Source organism: Primulina eburnea, chromosome 1, assembly GCF_022965805.1.
Source record: "Primulina eburnea isolate SZY01 chromosome 1, ASM2296580v1, whole genome shotgun sequence".
Lineage (NCBI taxonomy): Eukaryota > Viridiplantae > Streptophyta > Magnoliopsida > Lamiales > Gesneriaceae > Primulina > Primulina eburnea.
In genome coordinates this window covers 16241437-16260871 of record NC_133101.1, presented here as the reverse complement: position 1 = coordinate 16260871, position 19435 = coordinate 16241437, and positions in this window count along the sequence as shown.

The window sequence follows — 19435 nt, the reverse complement described above, 5'->3', positions numbered from 1 at the left end:
TGGATTTTCTGCATAATGGGATTATTTCACTTAGTCGCCGAATGGATCTATTACTTCCTCGAGTTCACGATGTTGATGCCGAAAAAGGGTAAACACAAGGCCAAGGCATGATGGAAGGACAAGGAAAAAGATCTCAAGAAGATCAAGGAGAACCATCTAACAGAAACAAAGATCCTCAAATGAGGATACTCTGTTTCGAGATATTGGAACAGATGACTGAAATTTCTTGATGTTTTTCAAACTCTGTTTAAGCTATTTATTTACTTATTAAATCATCTGGTTTTAGTTGATATTTGTCATATTATTCATGGTTACTAACCTCCAGGTTTTGGCATCACCACAAAGGGGAAACTGTTAGAATTAACTTTATTTTGGTGATCAAGTATCAAAACCAGTAGAAATAATACCAATCAGAAGATTATGCAAAAACAGTTGCTTTTGAAATGCTCTATCAGAAGCAGTACTTTAGTTAGTACTCAACGGCTTAGCTTAACTAAAGCAGAACTTAGTTCTCCTGGATCAGCACTTAACAGCTTTCTACTCGATTGTTTCAACCTTAAATTGTTACCGTTACCTTATCTAGTACCAAGCATTTATTGCACCATTAAATACTGTCCTAAGTCATTTAATTCGTGTTACCCATTTTAGTAAGTAACAAGACTGTTTGATGGAAAGCTTTTTGCAGGATCCTCTTTAGGTAATAAAGCTGCTTCTATCAAGAGTCAAAAGAGCCGTTTTTTTATTATAGACGTTGGATTCAGTTATCTATATATATATGAATCAAAACCATTTATATAACAACGCTGATCATTCTTATCCATCCAACGATACATTGAGCAACCGAGAAATTTCCATTATCTTCAAAAGCTCAAACTTGCAGAAAAGCAGTACACGCATCATATTATACATCTGATCTTTGGAGATCATTTTGTACTGCAGTTTCTTCGTCTCTTCAAGAAAAACTTTATATTATTGTGTAGAAGAGTTTGTAAACTGGAAAGAGTCTTTTCCAGAACATTGCTATATTGAACTATTGTATTGAGTTGCTAAGAGTTTCAGTAGGCAATAGAAAAGCCCTGCTGAAGTGGGTGTGAACAAGTGTGTATTTTAAAACCAAAGTCTTTTAGTGATACCTTTTGGAAACAGAAGAAGGGGAGACGTAGAAGATTTTATCTTCGAACTTCCAGAAACAACTATTGTGTTATTACCTACTGCTATTACTGTTATTCACCATACGTTTCCGCACTTTTAATTGTGATATGCTGGACGTACTATTGAACAAGAACAACTACAATCTCTAACAGGATTTTAGCACCATTTGCATAAACTATCATCGAAGGAGAAGAGTTTATTCACCCCCCTCTAAACTCTACATCAATCCCCCACAGATTGCATTCTTGGTCAAGTAACATTGTTTAAAATTTGGTATATTCTTTTTTTATTTATTATGATTTTGCTAATTAATCTTTATTTGTAGGTATAATTTGAGTATTTATTATCAATTAACATCAAATGATTGGTAGCATAAAAGTGGTTATCTTGATTTATTGTTTTAATATGATACAATGAATATTACATCATTATACTACAATTATTATATCCCTACTTTTATAAGTGAGGGATATTATATTTATATATATATATATATATATATATATATATATATATATATATATATATATATATATATATATATATATATATGCTCTGCTGGTTGTTCTAAATAACATATATAGTTTAATTAACTTAACAACTAACTTTTACTTTATCGCAACTAACTTTTACTTCCATATCTAACTTATTAAATTATATATTTCATTTAGGCAATAGTGTGGCTTTGTCGGTTGTCTTAAATGAAATATAATGATTTAATTTAATATATACTCTATGCAATTTTATGTTTATACAGTTATATATATAATTATAGGTACCGTATAAAATATCGGTTAATTCTGTATTTTTTATAGTGAGAACTATATTATATTATGTATGTGTTTAAATATTTAATTATTTTTTTTCTTGAAATCATTATTTATAGTGGTTTCTTTTATTTACTCTTAGAAAAACAATATTACAAAAACTAAGAATAAATCTTTGAGTGTTGACAGATTTAATCTTTGAGTGTTGACAAATTTTTAATTTTTAACCTTCATTATTGAATTTTGTAATTTATAAACAAAGATATTTAAACTTAAAATAACATCTCTATGGATCGATCTCGTACTTACGAAATATATTACTTGTAGATAACCTACCCTTGGGTAAATCATAATTTAAGTAGTAGTAAGTTTTTGACACGGTTGCCGGAGAGGTATAAATTAAGTTAAGTTTCTTATTTATAAGTATTGTGTTGTTTTTACTTTTATGAGTGTTCGGAGTCGTAGAAAAAATGTTAGACTTATTCGAATATGTAAAAATAATTTAAAAATGAAAGATAATTCTTATAATCAAAATAATAATAATAATAATAATAATAACAACAACAATAATAATAATCAAGAACACGGTCAATTAAGAACACTTAGACGCCCTATCTTGTTTAGTTTTTTCTCTTGATGCATCTAATTTCAACTTTAAACCTCAAATTATTCAACTTTTACCAAAGTTTCATTGCTTAGATTCTGAAAATCCATATTTGCATTTAAGAGAACTTGAGGAAGTTTGTAACACTTATAATGATCGAAATTTTAGCATAGATATAGTTCGATTAAATATTTTCCTTTTTTCTTTAAAAGATAAATCTAAAACATGGCTAAAAAATTTGAGATCGAGTTCAATAAGATAATGAGAATAAATACAACAACAATTTCTCAAAAAGTTTTTCCCCTCCAATTAAACAAACTCTTTTAAAAGACAAATTACAACTTTTTTTTTTTCTCAAAAACAAGGAGAAACATTTTATCAATGTTGAGATAGATACAAAGAATTACTTAATACATGCCCATATCATGGTTTTGAAACATGGAGAATAGTTTCAAATTTTTATGAAGGTCTAATACCTAAAGATAGACAAATGAGAAAATTAATGTGTACGTAATAGAACTTTCGAAGATAAAAATCCTAATGAAGCTATGGAGTATTTGGAGTCATTAGCAGAAAATGCTCAAAATTGGGATAATATAGGCAAAATTGAACAACCAACAACTAAAATTAACAACTCAACAAGTGGGAGTGGAATTTATAATCTTAAAGATGATATAGTTATCCAAGTTAAACTTTCATCTTTAACAAAAAAAATTGAATCATTAGAAATGAAAAAAAGAGTGTTCAATTAAAAAGTGTTCAAGAAATTGTTTGTCATATATGTGATACACATGATCATTCTAGAAAAGATTGTCCTACATTACCTTCATGTAAAGAATGTCTTCATGAACAAGCAAATTAGGTCAATAATTATAAAAAAAAACCAACATTAGATCCTTTTTCAACAACACATAATCTTGGATGGAGAAATCATCCCAATTTTAGTTGGATGAATGATAATAATGCACAACCTTCACAACAATCTTTTCAAAATAATCAAGTTATGTTCCTTATATTTCACCTCCAAGAAAAAACTTTGAAGATGAAATTAATGCATTTATTCAAAAACAAAAGTCTATCAATATTCAAAATGTTCAATTTTTGAGTAATTTAAAAGAAACTCTGTAAAATTTCCATCTATACTCAATATTCATGGAAAAGGAAAATTTCTATCTCAACCTCAACCTAATCCAAAAAATCAACATACAGAGTTAAATAATAGTAAAATGGATCAAATAAAATCTGTTATTGCCCTTAGAAGTGGTAATATATTCAATGATCCATATTGAAATGCAAATGAGAATCATCAAAATTCAAAGAGTAATAATGTTGATCCTGATACTTCTGAAAATGATGATACTTTAAATTCTAAGAATAAGAATGAGAATGACAAATCATCTATAATATTAAATGAATTAAATAAACCTCCTTCGTTTTCTCATCCATTAACAAATCATTAAAAAAAGAATGATTATGATATTTATGAAGTTTTTAAATAAGTAAAGATAAATCTTCCATTAATAGATGATATTAAACAAATACCTTCTTATGAAATTTTTTTAAAAGACTTTGTATGGTGAAGAGAAAATTGCATGTTAAGAAGAAAACATTCTTGGCTGAACAAGTAAGTTCTATTATTCAAAATAATTCTAGTTTAAATATAAAGATCCTGGTTGTCCAACATTTTCATGTGTTATTGGAGAAAACGAAATTAAAAAAGATTTGTTGGATTTGGGAACAAGTGTGAATTTACTTCCTTATTCAGTTTATGAAAATAAAATTTCATTGTCTTTACATGAAAGAAAAATACAGAGGTTGCGGAAGCGAAAAGTACAAACATTACTAAGAAGACAAAGGAATACTAATGGGCTTGAACATCCAGAACTTGAATTCCTTCCTTCTAATTCTGTATCAGCCCCAGAATTGCTCTTGCTCCTTTTGTTCTACTTGTTTTTCGTTCTCATCTGGAGAGGGACGTAGGGGGGTCAGCGTTTTGGGAAACACTTAGCAAGTGGGGCCGATCGAATACCAGAAAACATTTGATACATAATACTTTTAAAACCTTCTTCTTTTACATGGCATAGTATATCAGAGTTGGATGAACATACGTTAATCATTGAACAAATCAGAGCTTCAGAGTTGGATGAACATAAATCAGACTTAGAACAAATCAGAACTTCGAATCAGAACATTTCATAACAGAACTTATAAAAAAATATATTATAATGATCATGGGCTATCCTTGATCTTGGGCTCCCTCTGAAGCCTTCTCCTGTAAATGCGCTCTCTCTGGGCTTTTTCCCGTATTCGGGCTCCCTCACAGGCTTTCCCGATGCACCATTCAGATTCAAACAAATAATTTATCATTCAGAGACAAATTGGTTCGAACAGAATGACTCCAACATAGAACGAAACGAATAAGCATAAACGAACAAACAAACGGAACAAAACTATTTGAAGCAATTTAGTGATTTTCGAAATCCACACTTGTTCACATCATGCAGTAGACAATCGAATTTTAAAACATAAATAATTTTTAAAACATATAAACCCACTTACCTGAAAGATTGTTCGAAAAAATCTTGAAACGAACAAGTTGGAGTTTGACACTGAAAAACCAGTCACCTTGCAAAAAGTTTGGCGCCTAATTGAACTGTTGGATCGATCTGAATTTTTAATATGTTGCTCGAAACACATGTAGGTATATTCTGAACGGTGGAGATCGGATTTTGATGTGTAAAAAAATGCGCAAAACTTTCTGAAATTGGGTAGAATTTTTGGTACTCGAAAATTACAACTTTTGGAGAAACCTTTGATGTTTCTTTTGGTGTGATTTCACTCATTCCTTTGCCACTTTTTATAGGCACCAATATGAATTTAAGTATTCCCCCTCCATGCCAAAGTTTGCATGATTTATGGCATGTAATCACCAATGTGTCTTTAGGTCTTCCCTCTCCATGCCAAAGGTTTCATGGTTTATGGACTTAAATGTTACCAATGTGATTTTAGGACTTCCCCCTCCATGCCAAAGGTTGCATGTAATTTTATTCTCCTCCATGACATAATTCATCTTCAATGTAAAACTAAAATCAACTTGGTACTTTGTCTCTTTGTAATGCAAAATTTTGGGTCTTCGCACGAGGATCCAAGGCTCATACCCATGTTGGAGTATGCACAGCCTTCGCTTGATGGAGCACGTCCAATCATGGTGAGACCAACCATCAGGGCGAATCGGTTTGAGATCAAGCCAGCTATTATTCAGATGATTCAGAATATTGTCTAGTTTGGGGGAACTGTGCTAGATGACTCAAACACTCACATCGCAGACTTTATTAAAATTTGCGTTACTTTTAAATTTAATTGAGTATCTGATGATGTTGTTAGATTGTGTTTGTTTCCTTTCTCTTTAAATGACAAAGCTAAAGCTTGGTTGAATTATTTTCCTGTAGATTCAATCACGACTTGGAAGATATGGCCAAGGCATTTCTCATGAAATATTTTCCTCCATCAAAGACCATGAAGTTGCAAGCGGACATAACCACCTTTTCTCAATTTGAGCAGGAGTCACTTTACGAGGCCTGGGAGCGCTACAAAGATTTACTGCGAAGATGCCCACATCATGAGCTGCCTCTTGGGTTAGTTGTCCAAACTTTTTATTATGGTCTAATATCTTCTAATCGTACCATGATAGATGTTTCGGCCTTTGAAAATCTTTTGAGAAAAACTGCTGAAGAAGGATGAGCTGTTGGAGGAGATGGCTGCTAGCAGTTATCATCCTCAATCTGAGAGAAACAATCAGAGAAGAAGTGTAGGAGTTCACCAGGTAACTGATTTCTCTGTTGTCACTACGCAATTAGAAGTACTGAATAGGAAGATAGATAGCTTGAATGTGTGTGGGACGGCGATGCGCCTTCAAGAGATATTATGTGATAAATGTGGAGGGGAATATTCTGCTAAGGATTGTCAAGATTGTAATACTTTTTAAGTGCAAGAAGAGGCACCAGTGAATCATGTGGGGACTCAAAACCATCTTAGGAATTATCCATACTCGAACACACTTAATCCTGGATGGAGGCATCATCCCAACTTCTCATGGGGTGGTCAAAACAGTCAGAGTCGTCCACAAAGAGAACAACGGTATGGAAAGCAACTGATGTATAGACCTGATCCTAGAGAGGAAAAGTCTAATTTGGAGCAGATGATGTATAAATTTACCTCATCCATCGAAACTTGACTACAGAACCAGGATGCATCGATAAAAGGGTTGGAGAATTAGATAGGACAGTTGGCTAAGATGATCGCTAGTAGAGAGCCAGGCACCTTTCCAAGCAACACTAAAACTAATCCGAAAGAGAAAGTGAAGACTTAGCATTGAGGAATGGAAAAATACTTGAACAAGAGGATGATGAAAATGGGGAGAAAAGAGAGGAAGCAGCTGATGCATCCAAGGGTAATTCTTCTAACTCTACACCGGCACCAACTACACAAGCTAGAAATGTAATTCCTCCATCTTTCCTGCAGCATTTAAAAAATCTAAAATTGATGTGTAATTCGGTAAGTTCCTCCAAGTATTTAAGAAATTGCACATTAATTTTCCTTTTACTGATGCCTTGATACAAATGCCTAGTTATGCTAAATTTTTTAAGGACATCTTAGCAAATAAGAGGAAGTGAGAAGATAATATGACTGTCAATTTAATTTAAAAATGCTCGGCATTGGTGCAAAAAGAGATCCCACCAAAACTCAAGGATCCAGGGAGTTTTTATATTCCTTTCATGATTGGTGATGTTGTTTTTCATAAAGATTTATATGATATTGGTGCAACTATTAACCTTATGCCTTTGTCTGTATTTAAGAAACTGGAATTGGGAGAGCCTAAGCCAACAAGGATGTCTTTGCAGCTAGAAGACAGATATGTCTAGTATCCACAAGGAGTCATAGAGGATGTACTGTGAAAGTGTAAAAATTTATATTTCCTGCAGATTTTTTGGTGCTCGACATGGATAAAGATATGGAGATGCCTTTAATTTTTGGAAGATCATTCATTTCAACTGGCAAGGCCTTGATATTTGTACAAGAAGGGAAGTTGAGATTGACAGTGAGAGAGGACGAAATCACTTTTGATGTTTTCAATCTTAATCACACATTTCACACTAATGATTGTTTTAGAGTTTATGCTTTGGATTCACTTGTGTGTAATTTTGTGCAGGATGCTATAAAGAATCCATTGAAAGCCACCCTCCCTACTAAATTGAAGGAGAATGAACTGGATAAAGAAAATTCTGAAATAGTGGCATACTTTAATGCTAACCATCCATGGAAGAAGCCAGTAAGGATGAAACTAGAGGATTTTTGGGATCGAAGAGACTTGACCCCTCAAAAGTCAAGCATCGAGGAACCACCAACACTTGAGCTGAAACCACTGCCTCCATACCTAAAGTATGTGTACTTAAGTGAGAATAACAAATTACCTGACATTATTTATGCTGTTTTGACAGATGCAATGGAGGACAAACTATTGAAGATCCTAAAAAAGCACAAGAGTGCATTTGCCTGGAAAGTCGGAGACATCAAGGGAATAAATCCATCAATCTGCATGCACAAAATCCTGATGGAAGAGAAGTATTCGCCCTTCGTGCAACCTCAGAGAAGACTCCCAAAGATGCAAGAGGTAGTGAAGGCCGAGACAATCAAACTTCTTGATGTAGGTATTATCCATTCTATTTCTGATAGTGGATGGGTAAGTCTTGTTCAATGTGTGCCTAATAAGGGTGGGATTATTGTGATTACTAATGAGAAATATGAACTTATTCCCACTAAAACTATTACGAGGTGGAGAGTGTGTATTGATTATAGAAAGATGAATGATCGCACCCGTAAATACAACTTTCCCCAGCCAGTTATTGATTAGATGTTAGAAACATTAGCAGGTCATGAATTTTATTGTTTCCTAAATGGGTACTCGGGGTACATTCAGATCACTATTGCACCTGAGGACCAAGAGAAAACCACTTTCACTTATCCTTATGGCAATTTTTCCTTCAGATGTATGCCCTTTGGTCTCTGTAATGCCCGTGGCACTTTTCCACGATGCAAGACTGCTATATTCCATGATATGATTGAAACATTTCTAGAAATATTTATGGATGACTTTTCTATCTTTGGGGAAACATTTTATGAGTGTTTGCAGAATCTTAACTTGATATTGAGGAGGTGTGAGGAAATAAACCTGGTGCTGAATTGGTAGAAGAAGTGTCATTTCAGGGTACAAGAAGGGATTGTGCTAGGATACAAGATTTCTGAACAAGGGATTGAGGTGGACAAGGCAAAAGTGGAAGTCATCAAGAATCTACCACCACGGGCATCAATAATGGGAGTTAGTAGTTTTCTAGAGCACGTCGATTTTTACCGGCGTTTCATTAGATATTTTTTCTAAAATTGCCAAGCCCCTATCTTCTCTACTTATGAAATAAGTGCCGTTTGATTTCAATTATGACTGTCTGCAGGCATATGAGAACTGAAAGGAGCACTTGGTGACATGTCCTGTTTTGGAGGCACCCGATTGGGATTTCCCCTTTGAGGTAATGTGCGATGATAGTGATACTGCGGTTGGTGCTAGTCTAGGCCAAAGGAGGAACAAATTATTTCACACCATATACTATGCAAGTAAGACTTTAGATGAAGCACAATTGAATTATGCAACAACTGAGAAGGAATTACTTTCAGTGGTATTTGCTCTTGACAAGTTCCATTCATACCTTGTTTTGTCAAAAGTCATTGTTTTTACTGATCACTCTGCACTTAAGTACTTGCTTGCTAATAAAGAGGTCAAACCACGATTGCTTAGGTGGATTTTACTTCTTCAAGAGTTTGGTCTTGAAATAAAAGATAAAAAATGTGTATAGAACGTGGTAGCTGATCATCTTTATAGGCTGGAGCATATTAGCAAAGAATATGTGAACGACGAGATAGATGATTGGTTTACTGATGAACAGTTGTTAGTGATGCAAAATTGTCCATGGTATGCATATTTCGCTAATTTTCTTGTTACAGGCTCACACCACTCAAATCTAACATTTCACCAAAGAAAAAAATTATTTTCGAACGTGAAATATTATTTTTGAGAGGAACCATTTTTGTTCAAAATTTGTGATGATGCCATGATAAGGAGATGTGTGGTGGAGGAAGAGATGGGACAGATACTTACTCACTGTCATGACCGTGAGGTAGGTGGTCATTTTGGACAAACACGAACGACATCTAAAGTACTTGAATGTGGTTTTTATTAGCCAACTCTTTTCAAAGATGAACGTTCATTTTTCCTTGCTTGTGATTGATGCCAGTGCACAGGTAACATTTCTATTCGCCATGAGATGCCTTTGAATAATATCATTGAGTGCGAAGTTTTTGATGTTTGGGGGATAGATTTCATGGGACTGTTTCCAAAATCTTTCACACAAAAATACATTTTGGTTGTGGTTGACTATGTCTCCAATTAGTGGAGGCGGAATCATATGCCACGAATGATACTCAAGTTGTGCTGAAATTTTTGAAGAAAAATAATTTTAATAGATTTGGAACACCATGAGCCATCATTAGTGATTGTGGCATCCACTTTTGCAAAAAGCTTTTTGAAAAACTGTTGGCTAAATATGGTGTCACTCATAAGATTTCTAATCCCTATCACCCCCAAACAAGTGGTCAAGTTGAGGTGTCGAATCGTGAGATCAAGAGGATTTTGGAAAAGGTCAAGGGAATAAGTCGGAATGTAGAGTCCAAATTCAGTACACGTAAAACCCATGAATTTAATTATATTGTTAAATCATTTATTTAATTTTAAAATGAGTTTAGCGATGCATGATTTATGAAATTTAATTATTTTAAATTATTTATGTTTATGTGATGCACGTTAAAAGTTTTTTTCGAGTTTCATGTTTTAGGCAATTATTCGATGCAGGATCGAGGAAAAGAGATTGGCGACGATTTTGGCAATTTTAAAATGTGGTATTTTATTTTAAATTAGGATTGGAGCATTTTAAATGATTTATTAAGTTTTTAGCATTTTAAAGCCTAATTTAATTTACTAGGTGATTTTTAGAATTTTAAAACTTTTAAAGTTAGCATTTGTTTGTTTTTTTTTTTTTTAATTATGGGATTTTGTAAAAAGTATGGAGGATTAACTTTTTAATTAACACTTTATTTTAATTAAGCCTTTTATTACCCTTAATTAAATCTAAACACACACACTTACACGGTTTACACCCACATACAATTTCATTGCATTTTCATTTCATTATTTTAAAAGAAAAGTTAGGGTTCTTGGAGTTCTAGCAGCAGTCCTATCATCTGCATTTTTCCAGCATATTTTCGTCCACTTTTCTTCAAGGAACCGTGTCATGTTCGTTTCGGATCAACCCTCGCACTTTTTCCTCTTCGATATCGTCGTTTCAGAATTTTTAAAGATCAAATGCATGTATAATATTTTGTTTATGCATCGATCTTGTTATATTATATGTTCTTATGTTTATTATGCGTAACAATCCATGTATGATGTGAAAAGTTTGAGCAAAAATTTGTTGGATCGGTTTTGAAATGATTTTAGATCTGGAAACTCAAAATTTGCAGTCATTTTAAAGATTGCGACTTTTTCGTCGATTTTCTGAAAAACTTTCAACATATAAAACGTAAAAAATTTCGATACCTTCGATTTGACAGTAAATTCGTAATTTTTAGACATGAAACGAGTGAGTTATGATCGTTTTCGTGGGACTGCTCAAACTGTAATTTAATGAAAATATGTTCCTGGCGTGTTCTTGAATTTAATTGTTGTAGGCTTCGCTGGGAACTGTTGGGTGATCGCTGCTGCCTTTAAGTGTTTTGAGTATGATGTTTGGATGAGTTTTGATACTTCGTTTCGTGTCAATGGTCCTTGGGTGCATTAGAAGTCGTAGGAAAGCTTTGGTGTTAAATTATCGTGTTCACGAGTTGTGTTACGTTGTTTGTGATGCGTACTTGTTTTGGGGCATTTGTTTGAGTTTGAATCAGTGTCATAGCATCCTAGGATGGATCTTGAGGTATTGGTTCACGGTCCGTATAATTGAGTGAGTAGGATTAGGTCAAAAGTGTAGGGAATTCCGTTGGTTCACAATTCCAGTAGGTACACAGACCCTTATACGGGCTCCGTGCCCTTTTTTCCTTCGAAATGCGAAATTCTAGCATCTACCCGGACCCTTACACGGGGTTCGTGTACTCCTAAAAAAATAAATAAATAAATTTAAATTAAATTTTAGGGATTGTTTTGGGGTTTGATGTCATGATTTAGTACAGTGATTAAACGATGTCGAGTCCCGAGAGATTTAGAATGTCATCAGGAAATTTTTCATTTTTGGGTGTGAGCATGACTATACGTCTAAGTTATGTAAGATAGGTATTAGAACTCATGTTATTATGTGCAGCAGTTGCCCCAAGCGAGATCCACGAATCCCTCAACGCCAAGTAAGTATGTTCGACGTGCAAAAGAAATTTTTTTATGTTTTGAGGTATGCTAAATGTCTTGTGACCAAATTATGAACGGGTTTGGAAGTTGGTGAACGTGGCCAAGGACCTCTCCACCCCGGTAAAGCATGACCGGTTTTAGATCAAGATTGGAAACTGGTAAAGCATGACCAGTGACCAATCCACCCGGTAAAGCATGACCAGGGATCTCATGTATGTGGTAGTGGGCTTTCCCTGCTAGCCCAATACTATGGTTTAGTCTGATCAGGCGCATTTATGTATGGGTCACTTGCTTTGAAACATATCTCTACGCAAAATGATGTTATGTATGCTCAAGTATGTATGATGCAAGTATGTTTAAAAAAAGTTTTATGATGATGGCACGTCTACGTTTATGCTACTACGTTCAAGTTTCAAATATGTTTATGCTATTAAGTTCAAGTTTCAAGTATGTAAGCCCTACTTTAAAAATGCATGTGGTTTTATTATGTAGTACTTGTTATCTCCAGTTTATACATGTTGAGTCTTTAGACTCACTAGACTTGATCGATGCACGTGAGGATGATTTTGAGGAGACGAGGGGTGGGGACCAGTGATCTGGCTTGGACTGCGAAGGAGACTAAACCCGAGGATCGCCCATGTTTTAAGATTTTATAATGACGATTTTAATACTCTGATTTCACGTTATGGTTTACGAGGCAAACTTTATTTGTGATCTCTCTTATTGAAAATATTTTGGATGAGTTTATTGATGATCAAAATTTGAAAGTTTATTTTGTATTTAAGAAATTTTATTTTTTCGCAAATTTTAAATAATTTAAAAGTACGGCACGTAACACGGAAAGACTGGTCTTTGAGGTTAGATGACGCGCTTTGGCATATAGAACTGATTTTCAGACACCTATAGGCACTACACCTTATAGGCTTCTTTTTGGTAAAGCTTATCATTTACCTGTGGAGTTAGATCATCGAGCGTATTGGGCAACCAAAACATTGAATTTCAATTTTGCTACTGCAGGTGAACGATGATTGCTGCAATTGGACCATCTAGAGGAGTACCGAAATCTAGCTTATGATCTAGCACTGTCATACAAGAAATATACAAAAGAAGCCCATGACAGGCGCATTGTTACAAGAGAATTCAAGGAAGGTGAGGCGGTGCTCCTACACAATTCAGGACTGAGGTTGTTCCCTGGAAAGCTCAAACCAAGGTGGACTGGACCTTATATGATTATCAAGGTGTTCCCATCGGGAGCCATAACTTTGAAATGGGAAGAATGAACATTTCACGGTCAATGTCCAAAGATTGAAACACTACTTGGGTGGCGCAGTGGAGCCACATATTGGAGTCACTGGATTCCAAGAAAATCAAAATTGAGAGGAGCCTACAGTCTAGCTTTAGACTATAAATTGAGAACTAATTTTTTTCCCTTCCTAATATTATTTTCTTTATTTGAGTTTTCTGTTTTTTTAAGATAGATTATGTTAAAAAAATTAGATAAAATAATTTTTGTGTTTGCGACCGAGAGGTATAACTTTACAGCTCAAGCGCCAACACCAATTCACGAATACATTTTGATAGAAAATTTGGCGCTCGGGCTGTATAAATAATTAAAGAGATTTAATTACTTCACTTTGTTGAATTAGTTTGACATTGCTCGAGAGAACGTGTTCAATTGTTTTGGAAATCTTGTCAAAAGCGTGGATCGTTGTCGAATCGAATTAATTAAATTAACAAGATATAAGTGAACCAAGATTCTCAATAAATTCATTTTTATTTGAATCTTTAACTAATCATCTTAGTTTGTTCATTTCATCATCTAATCCTTCAATCATTTAGTTAATTTTTTATTTGATCATTCTAGTAGTCAGGAATCACTCAAATCATCGTTGCTAAAGGTTTAATAGTTGAAAATAATAATTGTATTATACAGTCTCTAGAGGAACGATAATCGTACTCATATACACCATATTATTACTTGACATCGTACACTTGAGATTATATTGAGCTTGAATTTTGTTATTTTTTACCGATTATTTTACAGAGCAAGTTTTGCTCGATCAGTATTGTAATTTATTACATTCGAATAGCAGTTTGGATACTATCTATTATCAGCAGAGATATACTAGGAGTTTCAGTTTGACATTGTTTAAGTTCAAACTGAACTGGGATATTGTAAATCACTTGTATAATTCAAAGTTATCTAGTGTTCGGAAAAGAAGAAGGGGTGATGTAGAAGTTTGAGTCTCTGAACATCCATAAATAAACATACCTATGCATTTTCCACATTTGATTTACCTTTCAATTCACTTAGCCAACCTTGTTGATGATTTTTCTAATATGTCAGTTTAGCTTCTTTCCGCACTTAATTATTAGTAAACTAACATCAACACTCGAGAATATACATAATTTAGTTGCCAACCCAGCTAAATAAACCAGAAGAAACAAAATTGTATCAAGTGTTTATTTAACCCCACTCAATTTCTAAACACTTCACCTGATCCTACAGAGAGTCATGTTGATGTCGTATAAGAACTTTAAATGTTTCGTAGGGAAAAAAATAGAAGTTTGATAAGCGGAGAAAAAATCGCAAATAGATAAATATATGCGACATAAATTGAATTTTTCTTATTTGTATTGTTTAAATATTTTTTAGTTACAAAATTTATAATTATCTACTGTAATAAAAGTGGAGTAGGTCTCTTATGAGGTGGTCTTACGGATCTTTATTCGAGAGACGAGTCAACTATACTCATATTTACCGTAAAAATCAATACTTTTGAAATAAAAATAATAATTTTTTAGATGTGACTCAAATAGAATATTCGTCTCACAAAATTGATCTGTGAGACCATCTCACATGAGTTTTTGTGATAAAAGTGACCATTTTTCATTTTTGCTTCAGGCCCTCAACCACAGGTATACTCTGAGTTCACACTTTTATAATATTTTAGTGTAGATTTAATCACACAGTAATACAAGTTAATTATTTGACTATTTATATCAATTATCAATCAATGAAAAAACATTAAATTCGCTTTTTATGCGGTTGATTTTTTATTTAACACAGCAACACATATATATTCATTCATTCGGAGAAAAATGATTAAGAACAAAATTATTCGAAATAGCTTCTTTAAAAAACATTAAAAAAAATAAATAAATAAATAAATAGCGGAATCATATTCTGTTTATAGAAAATAAATATTATCATTAACATCCGAAATGATAAACACTGTTATTAATTAATTATTTATACTCCGGGCATAATCGGTGTTATGTTATTTCCCGCCTCCCTTTTATAAATAATTGCAATTGCCGGCAGCTGCAAAACATAAACATAATATATATATATATATATATATTAGTTTCTCTGAAAAACTCATAATATATTTAATATTAATATTACTAAAAATTTTGTGTTATTCATGATCCAAATACTATATATGCTAGAGACCGGGCTTGTAGCCCAATGGTCTCACCCGCCGGATTAGCTGACCTCCCTCCCCGGGTTCGATCCCCCTCCCCTGCGTGAGTTGTAATAAAAAAAAAATACTATATATGCTAATTTACAAAATATAATTTAATATATCTAAATCCCATAAAAATTGGCCGTCAAATTATTCGAACTCAAGTAATTTTCAGTTAACTTATACGAAAAGTTTGTATAAATACTAAATATAATAACACAAAAACTCCTGTAAGACGGTCTCAAAAGTCAATTTTGTGAAACAGATATTCTATATGGGTCATACACGAAAAAATATTATTTTTTATGTCAAATATATTAATTTTATTGTAAATATAGATATAATTGATATGTCTCACGAATAAAGATCTGTGAGACCGTCTTATGAAATACCTACTCATATAATACTACACAAATTTTTTTTTACCATAAACTAGATTCCATCAAACTAAATTTTATAAAACTATTCAAGATTTTTGAATTTTTTTTTTGGTATTTTAAAATAACGATATAAAAATTTTCAAAAAAAAAAAATAACGATATAAAATGTATGCAATATTATAATCATTTTAAAATCCACCAGATATGATATTAAATATAATAACTAAATGGAGAAAGAAATTTGTTTATAAAAAAATTGGAAACACAGAATTATTCGAATTCAAGAAATTTCCAATTCAGTTAGACGAAAAGTTTGTACAAATACCTTATATAATTATATACGAATTCACACAAAAAATTAAGATATACTAAATTCCATTAAACTTAATTTAACCATAAAACTATTCGAATCAAGATTTTGCGAATTTGTTTATATTTAAAAATAAAGATATAAAATGTATGCAATATTATATTTATTTTAAAATCAACTATATATATAGATATATATATTATACAACAATAAAATAGAAAAAAATTTGTTTTCTTACATAAATTTCTATGCAACACAATCCCGAGTTCTTTCCAACAATAGCCTGTCAGACGATAGTAGGAATTGAGAACGAACGATGCATGATAGAGCACCACATTTGGCTTATAACACACACCCCCTGGCTTAATCGGCCCACAATCGACAATCGAGGCACATGCGAAATTCATAAATTGCAGAAAATCATCAACGGAGGCAGTGACGAACGCTAAGCACCATGTTTTTGGCTGAAATAAAAATTTAAAATAAATATTATTATGACTATCATAGAATATATAAATATATGATTTTGTTATACTTCGCATCAACCGTGCTCATATTTGTATCTACCAATGAAATGACAAACACTTATTGGACGTGATAAATTATATCAAAATTGTATATCCAAAAGGAATTTTGTGCACACCATAGCAACAAGATAGGAAGACAGAAAATAAATAAAAAAATCACAGGGTTTCATTCAGAATTTTATGACATATCTATGAGTGTTTGGATTAGATGGATTCAATGTAAGAAATCTTCAATAAACAATAACAACTTACTTGCTTTTTAGCATAACATCTTTGCGTAACGACTACGAAAAAGATTGAAACAAGAAGTAAATATATTTTTATCTTTATCATTTTTTTTTTCTGATTTTGTTGTGTGAAGAATTGCAATTTATATAGCTTTAAAATAGTTGTGAAGTTAACGACAAATCTTTTCGAATCCCAAAAAAATGAAATTATATCAATGAATACCATATTTACTTTATCCATGAATGTGTTTGTAATATTAAAAGAAAACAACTATATGCAAATATATTAGCAGGTTATAATTATATATCGCTAATTTTTTACTTAATTAAGCTTGATTATAGAATATTATCCACATTTGCACAAATTAGAAATATTACTATATAAACTATGATCGATTATATTATAGGTAATAAATCATATTATTAATTTAGAAGCACGATTTAGTCCATAACTATAAAATCGATTTGCTGGTGAAATTTGCAGCAAAAATATTTCATTTTTATTGGAATGAGATTCTATGCTACACTTTATTAAATTTACTGAAATAGTACACCGAGAGATAGTCAATATTTAGTTATATCATATTGAATCGATTTTTTAAAATTAAGAAATATAAATTATTTTACTATAATCAAAATATTTTCTAACCAAAATTTTCATGATCGCAACCATCGTTAAGATTCATTCGTTTTTTTTGTAGGATTTACAAAAATATATCATATATTATTTTGATAAATTCTTAGATTTATTTCATTATCAAATCCTTCGACGGTTTAAAAAATTTACTTCATAAATAGAGATTTCAAATGATAATCATTACTACTCTCTCATCTCTGTGTTCACAATCTCTTCTCTATATTCTTTATTTTTCACAACAATTTTTTCCATAAAAAAATTATTATTTTTTAATAAGAAATGTAATGTCTTGCACCCTACACGCCTAAGATCCAAAATTCGTATTTTAAGATATTTTCTAATAAATTATGGTTATGTAATATTATGTTTAAAATTGATAAACATGTTAGCACCAAAAATTGTTTTAAAAATGAATAAACATTTTAAAATTTTTTTAGCTACAATAATTCATTATTGAAATGTTCATAAATAAACAAAATATCGAAAAATTATATCGAGATCGGTTTTCAAACCGAACGGAAGATGTGAGGCTCATTAACTCTAGAGTAGGTCTCATGTGAGACCGTCTCACGGATCTCAATCTGTGAGACGGGTCAACACTGCCCATATTCACAATAAAAAGTAATATTCTTAGCATAAAAAGTAATACTTTTTCGTGGATTATCCAAATAAAGATCCGTCTCACAAAATACGACCCGTGAGACCGTCTCACACAAGTTTTTGCCTTAACTCTAATGACAATTAATTATCAAACAATAATTATTTGATTTAAAGCAGCAGCGGAAAAAAGGTTTAAAAAAAGGATAATTATTACTTGCTAGGATTCCATCTAGTTGGCGTATGTGCATTGATTATAAAATTAAATAATGTAACTAGAAAAGATCATTTCTCATTACTATTTTTATATCAAATTTTAGAAAAAATAGTAGGTAACTCTTTTTACTGTTTTCTTGATAGGTATTCCGGGGTATTATCAAATATCTATATCATTATAAGATCGAGAAAAAAACGACTTTCACGTGTTTTTTTGGAACTTTTGCATTTAAAATAATGTCATTTAGTTTAGCATGCTCCTGCTATTTGTCAAAGATGTATACTAAGTATTTTCAGTGATATGATTGAAGAATTTGTGGAAGTTTTTATGGATGATATACCTGTTCTTGGAAACACATTTGAATTTTTTTTAAAAATTTTTAAAAAAAAGCATTAAAAAAATGTGAACAAAAAAATCTTTTTTTTAAATTGGAAAAAATGTCATTATATGGTTAAATCTGAAATTGTTTTAGGATATGTGGTATCTCAAAAAAGGAATTGAAGTTGATAAAGCTAAAGTTGATGTGATTGCTAATTTAGCATCACTAGAAAAGGTCAAAGAAGTTAGATCATTCTTGGGTCATGCGATTTTATAGAAGATTTATAAAAAAATGTAGTATAATATCAAAACCAATTTCAATTCTTTTAACCAAAGGTACACAATTTGTGTAACTTCTACATATTTTCAAAGTGCGGAAATCAATTTTTTTTTCCCTAAAAGCTCGCATTTATAAAATAACATTTAAAATAATCATATTTATTTGACAATAAAAATAGCGCAGTTTAAAATAACAAACATCATCCAAAATTGAACGTAAACATAAACGAGTAAAAATCTTAATATCATCAACGTGTAAAAATGTTTAACTCCTCTCCAAAAACTCATAAATCAAATGCGGAAAACATGTGGTCCTCGGGTCATGTCACCGCACCTGGGCTGCCTACTCAGAGTTCAGCACCTCCATTCTCCTCAGCATCAAGCTTACCTCCATCACACACGTCTAGTGATTAACAAGTACATATACATAACACACAATAGTGAAAAATATCAT